At 39.7% G+C, this 16,747-nt stretch overlaps 3 non-coding genes across 3 annotated transcripts; all 3 read left to right on the top strand.

Annotated features, from left to right (window-relative positions):
- Nucleotides 1-989: 989 nt before the first annotated feature.
- Nucleotides 990-1,062, top strand: TRNAV-AAC (transfer RNA valine (anticodon AAC)). Its single transcript has one exon. It is a non-coding gene; the product is annotated as a tRNA-Val (tRNA).
- Nucleotides 1,063-2,469: 1,407 nt separating this feature from the next.
- TRNAV-UAC (transfer RNA valine (anticodon UAC)) lies at nt 2,470-2,542 on the top strand. Its single transcript has one exon. It is a non-coding gene; the product is annotated as a tRNA-Val (tRNA).
- A 4,121-nt stretch (nt 2,543-6,663) lies between these two features.
- Nucleotides 6,664-6,736, top strand: TRNAV-AAC (transfer RNA valine (anticodon AAC)). The gene has a single exon. It is a non-coding gene; the product is annotated as a tRNA-Val (tRNA).
- The last annotated feature ends 10,011 nt before the right edge of the window (nt 6,737-16,747 follow it).

Genomic DNA, 16,747 nt, shown 5'->3' on the forward strand with positions numbered 1-16,747 from the left:
CCATCAGGTTTCATAGAGTAGTGGTCATCACGTCTGCTTAACACGCAGAAGGTCCTGCGTTCAATCCCCAGTAAAACCAATCTGTTCTTGGTGTTGAAATAATACTCAATTAAACTACAATATATGAAGTTCTTGGCTTTGTTGCCGAATGAAGGGATGTTTTGGCTTCCATCCCCAACAGAGCTAGGAATTTTTTTTTCCCTGGCGGTCAAAACTCGTCTCTAATTGCCATTACTTTGCAGGCTTTCAAAGGTTTCATAGTGTAGTGGAAATCACGTCTATTTTACACGCAGAAGGTCCTGAATTCAATCCCCAGTGAAACCCATGTGTTCTTGGTGTTGAAATAATCCCTTATCAACCTGCAGTATATAAAGTTCTTGGCTTTGTTGCTGAATAACGGGATGTTTTAGCTTCCATCACCAACAGAGCTACGAATTTGTTTTTTTTCCCCTGGCGGTCAAAACTCGACTCTAATTGCCATTACTTTGCAGAATTTTAAAGGTTTCATAGTGTAGTGGTCATCACGTCTGCTTCACACGCAGACGGTCCTGGATTCAATCCCCAGTGAAACCAATCTGTTTTTGGTGTTTAAGTAATTTCCTATCGACTTGTAATATGTGAAATTCTTGGTTTCGTTGCCAAATGACAATACATTTTGGTTTCCATCACAAAGAGAACAACGATTTTAGGTTTCTTTTTTATTGACCATTTTAGCAGAAAACATAATCCCATATTAGAAAAATCCTATTTGTTTCAAAATATATAGTTCCCATAAATACAAAAGCAAAAGACCAAATTATGGAGAAAAAAGTAACACATTCAATATAAACTTCAATTTAAGCAAAATCCCTTTGTAGGAATAAAACTGGTAAAATATATAATAATAATTGTAAATGTTTCATTAACCAAAAATACTTTCCTTCAGCAATAAAAAGGCCCTGTCAGTCACAATTCTGCTCTACTAGCCAATACACTGTAACTTTTCGTCAGGTTTCATAGTGTAGTGGTCATCACGTCTGCTTAACACGCAGAAGGTCCTGGGTTCAATCCCCAGTGAAACCAATCTTTTCTTAGTGTTGAAATAATACGCTATCCAACTACAATATATGATGTTCTTGGCTTTGTTGCCGTATGACGGGATGTTTTGGCTTCCATCACAAACAGAACTACAAATTATTTTTTTTTTTTCCCCTGGCGGTCAAAACTCGTCTCTAAATGCCATTACTTTGCTGGATTTCACAGGTTTCATAGTGTAGTCGTCATCACGTCTACTTCACACGCAGAACGTCCTGGGTTCAATCCCCAGTAAAAACAAGCCGTTTTCGCTGTTGAAGTAATTTGCTATCAACCTGTAACATATGGAATTCTTTGTTTTGTTGCCAACTGATAATATATTCTGGCTTTTATCACCAAGAGAACTACGATTTTGGGTTTCTTTTTTATTGACCATTTTAGCAGAAAACATAATCCCATATTATAAAAATCCTGTTTGTTTCAAAATATATAGTTCCTTTAAATACAAAAGCAAACAACTAAACTATGTGGAAAAAAGTAACACATTCAATGTAAATTTCCTTTTAAGCAAAATCCCTTTGTAGGAATAAAACTGGTAAAATATGTAATAAAAATTGTAAATGTTTCATTAACCAAAAATACTTTCCTTCAGCAATAAAAAGGCCGCGTCAGTCACAATTCTGCTCTGCTAGCCAATACACAGTAACTTCCCATCAGGTTTCATAGAGTAGTGGTCATCACGTCTGCTTAACATGCAGAAGGTTCTGCGTTCAATCCCCAGTAAAACCAATCTGTTCTTGGTGTTGAAGTAATTTCCTATCGACTTGTAATTTGTGAAATTCTTGGTTTCGTTGCCAAATGACAATACATTTTGGCTTCCATCACAAAGAGAACTACGATTTTGGGTTTCTTTTTTATTGACCATTTTAGCATAAAACATAATCCCATATTATAAAAATCCTATTTGTTTCAAAATATATAGTTCCCATAAATACAAAAGCAAAAGACCAAACTATGGAGAAAAAAGTAACACATTCAATATAAACTTCAATTTAAGCAAAATCCCTTTGTAGGAATAAAACTGGTAAAATATGTAATAATAATTGTAAATGTTTCATTAACCAAAAATACTTTCCTTCAGCAATAAAAAGGCGCCGTCAGTCACAATTCTGCTCTGCTAGCCAATACACAGTAACTTGTCGTCAGGTTTCATAGTGTAGTGGTCATCACGTCTGCTTAACACGCAGAAGGTCTAGGGTTCAATCCCCAGTGAAACCAATCTGTTCTTAGTGTTGAAATAATACGCTATCCAACTACAATATATGAAGTTCTCGGCTTTGTTGCCGAATGATGGGATGTTTTGGCTTCCATCCCCAACAGAGCTACGAATTTGTTTTTTTTTTCTCTGGCGGTCAAAACTCGTCTCTAATTGCCATTACTTTGCAGGCTTTCAAAGGTTTCATAGTGTAGTGGAAATCACGTCTGCTTTACACGCAGAAGGTCCTGGGTTCAATCCCCAGTGAAACCCATGTGTTCTTGGTGTTGAAATAATCCCCTATCAACCTGCAGTATATAAAGTTCTTGGCTTTGTTGCCGAATAACGGGATGTTTTAGCTTCCATCACCAACAGAGCTACGAATTTGGTTTTTTTTCCCTGGCGGTCAAAACTTGTCTCTAATTGCCATTACTTTGCAGGATCTCAAATGTTTCAAAGTGTAGTGGTCATCACATCTGCTTCACACGCAGAAGGTCCTGGGTTCAATCCCCAGTGAAACCAATCTGTTCTTAGTGTTGAAATAATACGCTATCCAACTACAATATATGAAGTTCTCGGCTTTGTTGCCGTATGACGGGATTTTTTGGCTTCCATCACAAACAGAACTACAAATTATTATTTTGTTTCCCCTGGCGGTCAAAACTCGTCTCTAAATGCCATTACTTTGCAGGATTTCGCAAGTTTCATAGTGGAGTCGTCATCACGTCTACTTCACACGCAGAAGGTCCTGGGTTCAATCCCCAGTAAAAACAAGCCGTTTTTGCTGTTGAAGTAATTTGCTATCAACCTGTAACATATGAAATTCTTTCTTTTGTTGCCAACTGATAATATATTTTGGCTTCCATCACCAAGAGAACTACGATTTTGGGTTTCTTTTTTATTGACCATTTTAGCAGAAAACATAATCCCATATTATAAAAATCCTGTTTGTTTCAAAATATATAGTTCCTTTAAATACAAAAGCAAACAACTAAACTATGTGGAAAAAAGTAACACATTCAATGTAAACTTCCTTTAAGCAAAATCCCTTTGTAGGAATAAAACTGGTAAAATATGTAATAAAAAATGTAAATGTTTCATTAACAAAAAATACTTTCTTCAGCAATAAAATGGCCCCGTCAGTCACAATTCTGCTCTGCTAGCCAATACACAGTAACTTTCCATCAGGTTTCATAGAGTAGTGGTCATCACGTCTGCTTAACGCGCAGAAGGTCCTGCGTTCAATTCCCAGTAAAACCAATCTGTTCTTGGTGTTGAAATAATACTCAATTAAACTACAATATATGAAGTTCTTGGCTTTGTTGCCGAATAACGGGATGTTTTAGCTTCCATCACCAACAGAGCTACGAATTTGTTTTTTTTCCCCTAGCGGTCAAAACTCGTCTCTAATTGCCATTATTTTTCCGGATTTCAAAGGTTTCATAGTGTAGTGGTCATCACGTCTGCTTCACACGCAGAAAGTCCTGGGTTCAATCCCCAGTGAAACCAATCTGTTTTTGGTGGGCAAGTAATTTCCTATCGACTTGTAATATGTGAAATTCTTGGTTTCGTTGCCAAATGACAATACATTTTGGCTTCCATCACAAAGAGAACTACGATTTTGGGTTTCTTTTTTATTGACCATTTTAGCATAAAACATAATCCCATATTATAAAAATCCTATTTGTTTCAAAATATATAGTTCCCATAAATGCAAAAGCAAAAGACCAAACTATGGAGAAAAAAGTAACACATTCAATATAAACTTCAATTTAAGCAAAATCCCTTTGTAGGAATAAAACTGGTAAAATATGTAATAATAATTGTAAATGTTTCATTAACCAAAAATACTTTCCTTCAGCAATAAAAAGGCCCCGTCAGTCACAATTCTGCTCTGCTAGCCAATACACAGTAACTTTTTGTCAGGTTTCATAATGTAGTGGTCATCACGTCTGCTTAACACGCAGAAGGTCCTGGGTTCAATCCCCAGTGAAACCAATCTGTTCTTAGTGTTGAAATTATACGCTATCCAACTACAATATATGAAGATCACGGCATTGTTGCCGAATGACGGTATGTTTTAGCTTCCATCACAAACAGAACTACAAATTATTTTTTTTTTCCCCTGGCGGTCAAAACTCATCTCTAAATGCCATTACTTTGCAGGATTTCACAGGTTTCATAGTGGAGTGGTCATAACGTCTACTTCACACACAGAAGGTCCTGGGTTCAATCCCCAGTAAAAACAAGTTGTTTTCGCTGTTGAAGTAATTTTATATCAACCTGTAACATATGAAATTCTTTGTTTTGTTGCCAACTGATAATATATTTTGGCTTCCATCACCAAGAGAACTACGATTTTGGGTTTCTTTTTTATTGACCATTTTAGCAGAAAACATAATCCCATATTATAAAAATCCTGTTTGTTTCAAAATATATAGTTCCTTTAAATACAAAAGCAAACAACTAAACTATGTGGAAAAAAAGTAACACATTCAATGTAAACTTCCTTTTAAGCAAAATCCCTTTGTAGGAATAAAACTGGTAAAATATGTAATAAAAATTGTAAATGTTTCATTAACCAAAAATACTTTCCTTCAGCAATAAAAAGGCCCTGTCAGTCACAATTCTGCTCTGCTAGCCAATACACAGTAACTTTCCATCAGGTTTCATAGAGTAGTGGTCATCACGTCTGCTTAACACGCAGAAGGTCCTGAGTTCAATCCCCTGTAAAACCAATCTGTTCTTGGTGTTGAAATAATACTCAATTAAACTACAATATATGAAGTTCTTGGCTTTGTTGCCGAATGATGGGATGTTTTGGCTTCCATCCCCAACAGAGCTACGAATTTGTTTTTTTTTCCCTGGCGGTCAAAACTCGTCTCTAATTGCCATTACTTTGCAGGCTTTCAAAGGTTTCATAGTGTAGTGGAAATCACGTCTGCTTTACACTCGGAAGGTCCTGGGTTCAATCCCCAGTGAAACCCATGTGTTCTTGGTGTTGAAATTATCCCCTATCAACCTGCAGTATATAAAGTTCTTGGCATTGTTGCCGAATAATGGAATGTTTTAGCTTCCATCACCAACAGAGCTACTAATTTGTTTTTTTTTCCCCTGGCGGTCAAAACTCGTCTCTAATTGCCATTACTTTGCAGGATTTCAAAGGTTTCATAGTGTAGTGGTCATCACGTCTGCTTCACACTCAGAAGGTCCTGGGTTCAATCCCCAGTAAACCAATCTGTTTTTGGTGTTGAAGTAATTTCCTATCGACTTGTAATATGTGAAATTCTTGGTTTCGTTGCCAAATGACAATACCTTTTGGCTTCCATCACAAAGAGAACTACGATTTTGGGTTTCTTTTTTATTGACCATTTTAGCAGAAAACATAATCCCAGATTATAAAAATCCTATTTGTTTCAAAATATATAGTTCCCATAAATACAAAAGCAAAAGACCAAACTATGGAGAAAAAAGTAACACATTCAATATAAACTTCAATTTAAGCAAAATCCCTTTGTAGGAATAAAACTGGTAAAATATGTAATAATAATTGTAAATGTTTCATTAACAAAAAATACTTTCCTTCAGCAATAAATAGGCCCCGTCAGTCACAATTCTGCTCTGCTAGCCAATACACAGTAACTTTCCATCAGGTTTCATAGAGTAGTGGTCATCACGTCTGCTTACCACGCAGAAGGTCTTGCGTTCAATCCCCAGTGAAACCAATCTGTTCTTAGTGTTGAAATAATACGCTATCCAACTACAATATATGAAGTTCTCGGCATTGTTGCCGAATGACGGTATGTTTTGGCTTCCATCACAAACAGAACTACAAATTATTTTTTTTTTTTCCCCTGGCGGTCAAAACTCGTCTCTAAATGCCATTACTTTGCAGGATTTCACAGGTTTCATAGTCGAGTGGTCATCACATCTACTTCACACGCTGAAGGTCCTGGGTTCAATCCCCAGTAAAAACAAGCCGTTTTCGCTGTTGAAGTAATTTGCTATCAACCTATAATATATGAAATTCTTGGTTTTGTTGCCAACTGATAATATATTTTTGCTTCCCTCACCAAGAGAACTACGACTTTGGGTTTCTTTTTTATTGACCATTTTAGCAGAAAGCATAATCCCATATTATAAAAATCCTGTTTGTTTCCAAATATATAGTTCCTTTAAATACAAAAGCAAACAACTAAACTATGTGGAAAAAAGTAACACATTCAATGTAAACTTCCTTTTAAGCAAAATCCCTTTGTAGGAATAAAACTGGTAAAATATGTAATAAAAATTGTAAATGTTTCATTAACCAAAAATACTTTCCTTCAGCAATAAAAAGGCCCCGTCAGTCACAATTCTGCTCTGCTAGCCAAATACACAGTAACTTTTCGTCAGGTTTCATAGTGTAGTGGTCATCACGTTTGCTTAACACGCAGAAGGTCCTGGGTTCAATCCCCAGTGAAACCAATCTGTTCTTAGTGTTGAAATAATACGCTATCCAACTACAATATATGAAGTTCTCGGCTTTGTTGTTGAATGACGGGATGTTTTGGCTTCCATCACAAACAGAACTACAAATTATTTTTTTTTTTCCCCTGGCGGTCAAAACTCGTCTCTAAATGCCATTACTTTGCAGGATTTCACAGGTTTCATAGTAGAGTCGTCATCACGTCTACTTCACACGCAGAAGGTCCTGGGTTCAATCCCCAGTAAAAACAAGCCGTTTTCGCTGTTGAAGTAATTTGCTATCAACCTGTAACATATGAAATTCTTTGTTTTGTTGCCAACTGATAATATATTTTGGCTTCCATCACCAAGAGAACTACGATTTCGGGTTTCTTTTTATTGACCATTTTAGCAGAAAACATAATCCCATATTATAAAAATCCTGTTTGTTTCAAAATATATAGTTCCTTTAAATACAAAAGCAAACAACTAAACTATATGGAAAAAAGTAACACATTCAATGTAAACTTCCTTTTAAGCAAAATCCCTTTGTAGGAATAAAACTGGTAAAATATGTAATAAAAATTGAAAATGTTTCATTAACCAAAAATACTTTCCTTCAGCAATAAAAAGGCCCCTTCAGTCACAATTCTGCTCTGCTAGCCAATACACAGTAACTTTCCATCAGGTTTCATAGAGTAGTGGTCATCACGTCTGCTTAACACGCAGAAGGTCCTGCGTTTAATCCCCTGTAAAACCAATCTGTTCTTGGTGTTGAAATAATACTCAAATAAACTACAATATATGAAGTGCTTGGCTTTGTTGCCGAATGATGGAATGTTTTGGCTTCCATCCCCAACAGAGCTACGAATTTGTTTTTTTTTTTTCCCTGGCGGACAAAAATCGTCTCTAATTGCCATTACTTTGCAGGCTTTCAAAGGTTTCATAGTGTAGTGGAAATCACGTCTGCTTTACACTCAGAAGGTCCTGGGTTCATTCCCCAGTGAAACCCATGTGTTCTTGGTGTTGACATAATCCCCTATCAACCTGCAGTATATAAAGTTCTTGGCTTTGTTGACGAATAACGGGATGTTTTAGCTTCCATCACCAACAGAGCTACGAATTTGTTTTTTTTTCCCTGGCGGTCAAAACTTGTCTCTAATTGCCATTACTTTGCAGAATTTCAAAGGTTTCATATTGTAGTGGTCATCACGTCTGCTTCACACGCAGAAGGTCCTGGGTTCAATCCCCAGTGAAACCAATCTGTTTTTGGTGTTGAAGTAATTTCCTATCGACTTGTAATATGTGAAATTCTTGGTTTCGTTGCCAAATGACAATACATTTTGGCTTCCATCACAAAGAGAACTACGATTTTGGGTTTCTTTTTTATTGACCATTTTAGCAGAAAACATAATCCCATATTATAAAAATCCTATTTGTTTCAAAATATATAGTTCCCATAAATACAAAAGCATAAGACCAAACTATGGAGAAAAAAGTAACACATTCAATGTAAACTTCCTTTTAAGCAAAATCCCTTTGTAGGAATAAAACTGGTAAAATATGTAATAAAAATTGTAAATGTTTCATTAACCAAAAATACTTTCCTTCAGCAATAAAAAGGCCCCGTCAATCACAATTCTGCTCTGCTAGCCAAATACACAGCAACTTTTCGTCAGGTTTCATAGTGTAGTGGTCATCACGTCTGCTTAACAGGCAGAAGGTCCTGGGTTCAATCCCCAGTGAAACCAATTTGTTCTAAGTGTTGAAATAATACGCTATCCAACTACAATATATGAAGTTCTCGGCTTTGTTGTTGAATGATGGGATGTTTTGGCTTCCATCACAAACAGAACTACAAATTTATTTTTTTTTTTCCCCTGACGGTCAAAACTCGTCTCTAAATGCCATTACTTTGCAGGATTTCACAGGTTTCATAGTAGAGTCGTCATCACGTCTACTTCACACGCAGAAGGTCCTGGGTTCAATCCCCAGTAAAAACAAGCCGTTTTCGCTGTTGAAGTAATTTGCTATCAACCTGTAACATATGAAATTCTTTGTTTTGTTGCCAACTGATAATATATTTTGGCTTCCATCACCAAGAGAACTACGATTTCGGGTTTCTTTTTTATTGACCATTTTAGCAGAAAACATAATCCCATATTATAAAAATCCTGTTTGTTTCAAAATATATAGTTCCTTTAAATACAAAAGCAAACAACTAAACTATATGGAAAAAAGTAACACATTCAATGTAAACTTCCTTTTAAGCAAAATCCCTTTGTAGGAATAAAACTGGTAAAATATGTAATAAAAATTGTAAATGTTTCATTAACCAAAAATACTTTCCTTCAGCAATAAAAAGGCCCCTTCAGTCACAATTCTGCTCTGCTAGCCAATACACAGTAACTTTCCATCAGGTTTCATAGAGTAGTGGTCATCACGTTTGCTTAACACGCAGAAGGTCCTGCGTTTAATCCCCAGTAAAACCAATCTGTTCTTGGTGTTGAAATAATACTCAAATAAACTACAATATATGAAGTGCTTGGCTTTGTTGCCGAATGATGGAATGTTTTGGCTTCCATCCCCAACAGAGCTACGAATTTGTTTTTTTTTTTTCCCTGGCGGTCAAAACTCGTCTCTAATTGCCATTACTTTGCAGGCTTTCAAAGGTTTCATAGTGTAGTGGAAATCACGTCTGCTTTACACTCAGAAGGTCCTGGGTTCATTCACCAGTGAAACCCATGTGTTCTTGGTGTTGACATAATCCCCTATCAACCTGCAGTATATAAAGTTCTTGGCTTTGTTGACGAATAATGGGATGTTTTAGCTTCCATCACCAACAGAGCTACGAATTAGTTTTTTTTCCCCTGGCGGTCAAAACTCGTCTCTAATTGCCATTACTTTGCAGAATTTCAAAGGTTTCATATTGTAGTGGTCATCACGTCTGCTTCACACGCAGAAGGTCCTGGGTTCAATCCCCAGTGAAACCAATCTGTTTTTGGTGTTGAAGTAATTTCCTATCGACTTGTAATATGTGAAATTCTTGGTTTCGTTGCCAAATGACAATACATTTTGGCTTCCATCACAAAGAGAACTACGATTTTGGGTTTCTTTTTTATTGACCATTTTAGCAGAAAACATAATCCCATATTATAAAAATCCTATTTGTTTCAAAATATATAGTTCCCATAAATACAAAAGCATAAGACCAAACTATGGAGAAAAAAGTAACACATTCAATATAAACTTCAATTTAAGCAAAATCCCTTTGTAGGAATAAAACTGGTAAAATATGTAATAATAATTGTAAATGTTTCATTAACCAAAAATACTTTCCTTCAGCAATAAAAAGGCCCCGTCAGTCACAATTCTGCTCTGCTAGCCAATACACAGTAACTTTTCGTCAGGTTTCACAGTGTAGTGGTCATCACGTCTGTTTAACACGCAGAAGGTCCTGGGTTCAATCCCCAGTGAAACCAATCTGTTCTTAGTGTTGAAATAATACGCTATCCAACTACAATATATGAAGTTCTCGGCTTTGTTGTTGAATGACGGGATGTTTTGGCTTCCATCACAAACAGAACTACAAATTTATTTTTTTTTTTCCCCTGACGGTCAAAACTCGTCTCTAAATGCCATTACTTTGCAGGATTTCACAGGTTTCATAGTAGAGTCGTCATCATGTCTACTTCACACGCAGAAGGTCCTGGGTTCAATCCCCAGTAAAAACAAGCCGTTTTCGCTGTTGAAGTAATTTGCTATCAACCTGTAACATATGAAATTCTTTGTTTTGTTGCCAACTGATAATATATTTTGGCTTCCATCACCAAGAGAACTACGATTTCGGGTTTCTTTTTTATTGACCATTTTAGCAGAAAACATAATCCCATATTATAAAAATCCTGTTTGTTTCAAAATATATAGTTCCTTTAAATACAAAAGCAAACAACTAAACTATATGGAAAAAAGTAACACATTCAATGTAAACTTCCTTTTAAGCAAAATCCCTTTGTAGGAATAAAACTGGTAAAATATGTAATAAAAATTGTAAATGTTTCATTAACCAAAAATACTTTCCTTCAGCAATAAAAAGGCCCCTTCAGTCACAATTCTGCTCTGCTAGCCAATACACAGTAACTTTCCATCAGGTTTCATAGAGTAGTGGTCATCACGTCTGCTTAACACGCAGAAGGTCCTGCGTTTAATCCCCAGTAAAACCAATCTGTTCTTGGTGTTGAAATAATACTCAAATAAACTACAATATATGAAGTGCTTGGCTTTGTTGCCGAATGATGGAATGTTTTGGCTTCCATCCCCAACAGAACTACAAATTTATTTTTTTTTTTCCCCTGACGGTCAAAACTCGTCTCTAAATGCCATTACTTTGCAGGCTTTCAAAGGTTTCATAGTGTAGTGGAAATCACGTCTGCTTTACACGCAGAAGGTCCTGGGTAGAGTTGAGCGCGGTTCGTGGTTCGTGGTTCTCCAGTTCTAGGCTCGAGTGATTTTGGGGCCTGTTCTAGATCGAACTAGAACTCGAGCTTTTTGCAAAAGCTCGATAGTTCTAGAAACGTTCGAGAACGGTTGTAGCAGCAAAAAAACAGCTAAATCCTAGCTTGGTTTCTGCTGTAATAGTGTAAGTCACTCTGTGAATCACACTATTATGACATTTCAGTGTATAGTGTGCGTGAACAGCGCCTTCAGATCACTGCTGTTTCTATAATGGCGATCGCCATTTTTTTTTTTTTTTTCTTGTCTTCATTCCCTAAGCGCGCGCGTCTTGTGGGGCGGGCCAGCATGTCAGCCAATCCCAGACACACACACAGCTAAGTGGACTTTGAGCCAGAGAAGCAACGGCATGTGTGATAGGATGTCCATGTCACATGTCCCTGCATTATAAAACCGGACATTTTCTTCCAGGACGCCATTGTCTGCCTTCTGCGTCTTTGGTGTCAGACATCACTGTTGCAGCTACGTCCTCCTGAGTCCTATCGCCGATACAGCTGTATGCGCTGCATACACAGCGTTAGACAGCTTAGGGAGAGCACTTTATAGCAGTCCTTTTAAGGGCTCAAACCGGCAGGGTCAGAGAGCCATAGGTGACAGGTCCCGAAAACAGCGCCAGCGTCTGTGTAGCCAAGGTCAGGGATTTCCTCCCTGCATTTCACCATTAGGAGGGAATAGAAAGGCAGGCTTCCATTCCTCTACTCAGAGCACCACAATCCTGCCACTGTACCCTCCTGTCCTCTGCACACTCCAACTCATTATAACTAAGCCATTATACTAGCAAACACTCAGTGTACCTAGTGGTATCCTAAACGTGGCTATTGGACTTTGCTATAGTCCCACTAGTGCAAAGACATTTGCAGAGCACGTCTGCCTGCATTGCACACTCCAACTTTTTTAAACTAAGCAATTTTACTAGCAAACACTCAGTGTACCTAGTGGCATCCTAAACGTGGCTATTGGACTTTGCTATAGTCCCACTAGTGCAAAGACATTTGCAGAGCACGTCTGCCTGCATTGCACACTCCAACTTTTTTAAACTAAGCCATTATACTAGCAAACACTCAGTGTACCTAGTGGCATCCTAAACGTGGCTATTGGACTTTGCTATAGTCCCACTAGTGCAAAGACATTTGCAGAGCACGTCTGACTGCATTGCAGACTCCAACTCTTTTTAACTAAGCCATTATACTAGCAAACAGTCAGTGTACCTAGTGGCATCCTAAACGTGGCTATTGGACTTTGCTATAGTCCCACTAGTGCAAAGACATTTGCAGAGCACGTCTGCCTGCATTGCACACTCAAACTTTTTTAAACTAAGCCATTATACTAGCAAACACTCAGTGTACCTAGTGGCATCTTAAACGTGGCTATTGTACTTTTGTCTATTCACACTATTGGAACGATATTTGCAGCACGTCTGCCTGCATTGCACACTCAAACTTTTTTAAACTCAGCCATTATACTAGCAAACACTCAGTGTACCTAGTGGCATCCTAAATGTGGCTATTGGACTTTTGTCTATTCACACTATTGGAACGATATTTGCAGCACATCTGCCTGCATTGCACACTCAAACTTTTTTAAATTCAGCCATTATACTAGCAAACACTCAGTGTACCTACTGGCATCCTAAACGTGGCTATTGTACTTTTTTCTATTCACACTATTGGAACGATATTTGCAGCACGTCTGCCTGCATTGCACACTCAAACTTTTTTAAACTCAGCCATTATACTAGCAAACACTCAGTGTACCTACTGGCATCCTAAACGTGGCTATTGTACTTTTGTCTATTCACACTATTGGAACGATATTTGCAGCACGTCTGCCTGCATTGCACACTCAAACTTTTTTAAATTCAGCCATTATACTAGCAAACACTCAGTGTACCTACTGGCATCCTAAACGTGGCTATTGTACTTTTGTCTATTCACACTATTGGAACGATATTTGCAGCACGTCTGCCTGCATTGCACACTCAAACTTTTTTAAACTCAGCCATTATACTAGCAAACACTCAGTGTACCTACTGGCATCCTAAACGTGGCTATTGTACTTTTGTCTATTCACACTATTGGAACGATATTTGCAGCACGTCTGCTGCATTGCACACTCAAACTTTTTTAAATTCAGCCATTATACTAGCAAACACTCAGTGTACCTACTGGCATCCTAAACGTGGCTATTGTACTTTTGTCTATTCACACTATTGGAACGATATTTGCAGCACGTCTGCCTGCATTGCACACTCAAACTTTTTTAAACTCAGCCATTATACTAGCAAACACTCAGTGTACCTAGTGGCATCCTAAATGTGGCTATTGGACTTTTGTCTATTCACACTATTGGAACGATATTTGCAGCACGTCTGCCTTCATTGCACACTCAAACTTTTTTAAATTCAGCCATTATACTAGCAAACACTCAGTGTACCTACTGGCATCCTAAACGTGGCTATTGGACTTTTGTCTATTCACACTACTGCAAATCTATGTGCAGCACCTCTGCATGAGAACCTCCTGCTCTGTTTTTAATAAGCTATAATGATAGCACAAAATACTGCCATTTAGTGGCATCATAGAACTGGCTGTTGTATTCCATTAGTGCCCCACTGGTGACAAGCTATTTCTAGCACCTCTACATCACACCCTGATGCACATTTTGCTACGCTAATGTTATAGCAAACTCATGGAATTCATTGCTGCATTTCATAATTCGGAGGGATAGAAAGTCAGGCTTCCTTTAGCTTTTCCTTCATTTCATAGACAGCATCTCCAAGAGCAATTTTCCCTCCACGTCTAAGTGTGGAGAGGCAGCTAGTGTGCATGCGTGTGCCGATGTACCCCAGCTGCAGCATAATTACAGTGTTTTGCGTAGTGAGTATGCTCAGCCTGACTGTGTTATTCCTGACGCTAAGTCTTCTTTTCGGGATACAGCGCATGCTCCCACACTAAGTGTGAAAAGCCTCTTTGCACAGGTGCTTGCATTCCGTGCCGGGTCTAAGTCCTGTTTTGTGCCTAGACACCACGCTAAAGCTGATAGTCTTTTTTCAGAGACTGTATTTCATGCTACTGAGCATGCTCAGGCACTTCCTGCATCAGAGACTAGGTCCGGTAATGAACTCTTTGGCCCTGGCCCTGATGTGGGGGTCCCATATAGACCACAGGGCATCAGGTGTCCTCCCAAATGGCTTGCAGAGGCCCACACCTATGGCTTGTCACCGCATTATTGATGGTCAGACGATGACTGGTGAGGTGTTTGGGTCATGGCAGCCATGAGGTCATCATTGAAGTTGCGTTTCCAAATAGGACGCTAGTTATGCCACTCATGACGTGTCACTCTACTTTTGTCTCCAGGAGGTGCATTGTGGTTCACCCTGGTTTGGGGCGGACCCAGGTTATAAAAGGGGCTGGAGCCAACAAGGAGGTGCGCAGTCTTCTATTATGCTCCGAAAGAGCACACCTCCATGTGTTGGACCCATTGCGGCTTTAGGCCAGAGGTAGGCAGGGATAGGGTGGTGGATGCAGGCCACCACCACAGTTGGTAACGCAGAACGGTTAAGACCAGCTCCTGTCCTACCAGTCCTGCTTGTGCAGCCCAGTGGCATTAACAGGCCTGCTGCTGCTGATGCGCCTGCTGTCCACAGGTGTGGCCCCTACGCACACGGTCAGCGTACTCAATGGCCCCTGTGTTGTTAACAGGTAGTTCCTGGGCTGGGTGGGCATGTGGACCCTGTGACGCTAACAGGGCTCACAGTCTCCAGATCCGAATGGCGTCTAACTCGTTTCAGGCTACTATTAGTTTCATAGCCACACAGCTCTGTATCCTCCACCAAACCTTCCAGTTGCCAACCTCTCCTTTTCCAACTGGGAGCACGGTGGACACTGACTGCTGATGGGGATATATACCTTTCTCTTTCTTTTCTTATTAATTTTCGTTATATAGCGGTCACAGATTATATACCACTTTATCCAAATCTGCCAGTCCCACTGTAACAGATGGTGTTTCTTCAGCAAATGTTACAGTTGCTTAACCACCAAATCCACGGACCAAAACTTTTTTCCCCTTTCCAACACACCTGTTCCCCTTTCCAACAGCATCTGTCCTTTTTAAACTCATTTTGGGATATGACCAAAAGTGCAACTGTGCAGGGACACCGTACTCAATGCCATCTCAGCACAGCAGCCATCCCTCGGTCCCTCCGATGTGGACAAGTAAAAGACCATTTCCTCCTATCCATGACAAAGCGTTGAGATTCACTCTGTGCAGCACTGGTGTTTAGTGGAAAAGTAGATCTAAGATTGCGTACCACATTCTGCAGATACTCCTGTATACGTGCGTCCATTTCTATGGCAGGAATTAGTTCGCCAAATTTTGTCTTGTACCGGGGATCTAACAGTGTGGCAACCCAGTATTCAGGATTACTTCAAATTCATACAATCCGAGGGTCATGTAGGTAGTGCAGCAAGAAGGCGCTCATGTGTCTTGTGCATCCAGGAGGACCAAGTCCTTAGTGTGTTGGTGGCAGAGAGGTGAGAATCGTGCATCCTTCCTCTGCCCTCTCCCCACAACCTCGAACAACCGAAATGTGAGCAAGCTCTCACTCATCTGCTGAGTCTTCCATGCCCATCGCCAGTTCGTCCTCCATTTCTTCATGGGCTCCTGCACTTTCATCAACACTTTTTGCTGATACTATGCGCCCTTGTTAATCCCTCTCCCTCACCATGACTGCCGCATAGGTGCCGCTGACCATCTGGACCTCGTAGATCTTGTTATCCCTTCCGCATATGACTCCTCCTGTACTTCCTCCCCTTCCTCTTGTCCCAACACCTGACTCCGAATAATAATTACAGTGTGCTCCATCATGTAGATGACTAGAATTGTCACGCTGAGAATGACATTGCCAGTGCAAAACATCTTCGTCGACATTTGTGAACTGTGTAGCAGGGTGCATAGGTCCTTGATCTGACACCACTCCAGCAGCGTGATCTGCACCACCTCTTGATCAAGTTATCCCAGGATATATGTCATACCGTATTTCAGCAGGGCTCTGCGGTGCTGCCACACACGCTGCAACATGTGCAGATTCCAATTCCTGCGTGTCGGAACATCGCATTTCCGGCGTTTAACTGCCAGACCCTAAGACTTCCGGAGTGATGAAAGTTGTTGAGCTGCTGTGTGCGCACGATGGAAGTGAGCACATAGCGAGCGTGCCCGCTGCACAAGGCCATGTAGGCCGTGATGGTGTTTTAAAAATTGCTGGAGAATTCGGTTCAACACGTGAGCCATACAAGGCACGTGTGTCACATTGCCCTGAGGATGGCCCGCAGCCAGGTTTGCATCATTGCCGCACACGGCTGTTAAGTCACAAACGGAGTCCGCTCCGTCAATTTGTACTCCGGTCGCCAGGTGACAACGTGTTCCTTTCATGAATAGTGCTGATGATGGGAGAGGAGTCGATGCCAGCGGCGCAGGTGGACGCAGGTTATGCTCACCCACTGGGCTGCATTACCTTGACAG

Source organism: Anomaloglossus baeobatrachus, chromosome 2, assembly GCF_048569485.1.
Source record: "Anomaloglossus baeobatrachus isolate aAnoBae1 chromosome 2, aAnoBae1.hap1, whole genome shotgun sequence".
Lineage (NCBI taxonomy): Eukaryota > Metazoa > Chordata > Amphibia > Anura > Aromobatidae > Anomaloglossus > Anomaloglossus baeobatrachus.